Here is a 438-nt window from a genome sequence, read left to right as displayed (position 1 = left end):
CTAAAATATCAAATCATATTAATTTGAATCAACAACCAATTTTTTAAAACAAAAAACATGATGAGAGTTTACAAATTCAGACAAAAAAAAAAAAACGTATTCTCCCATTGTTAGAGATGAAAGAGAATATTGTGCTACTCATTTGTCTTGAGCTTCAAAATCTTTTCAATTATTCTACGGTGGAAACTCAGGTAGAGTCAACTTTACATGAACTTTACATGAAGTTGATAGTTGAGAGTCGTTAGATGATTTAACTGATTTGACTAAATTTTTATTTAACAGCTCTCAACTATCAACTTCACGTGAAATCGACTGCACCTGAATTTACACCTTATTCTATTATCTCCCGTCTTTAGTATTGGTATTTCTTGGAAAAAGGAGTAATTTTTTAATTAAAAAACATCTTTAGATAATTATATGAACGTTAGGTATACTTTT

Source organism: Arachis ipaensis, chromosome B01 (genome assembly GCF_000816755.2).
Source record: "Arachis ipaensis cultivar K30076 chromosome B01, Araip1.1, whole genome shotgun sequence".
Taxonomy (NCBI): Eukaryota; Viridiplantae; Streptophyta; class Magnoliopsida; order Fabales; family Fabaceae; genus Arachis; species Arachis ipaensis.
The sequence above is the reverse complement of the archived record's forward strand: the minus strand, read 5'-3'. Positions refer to the sequence as shown.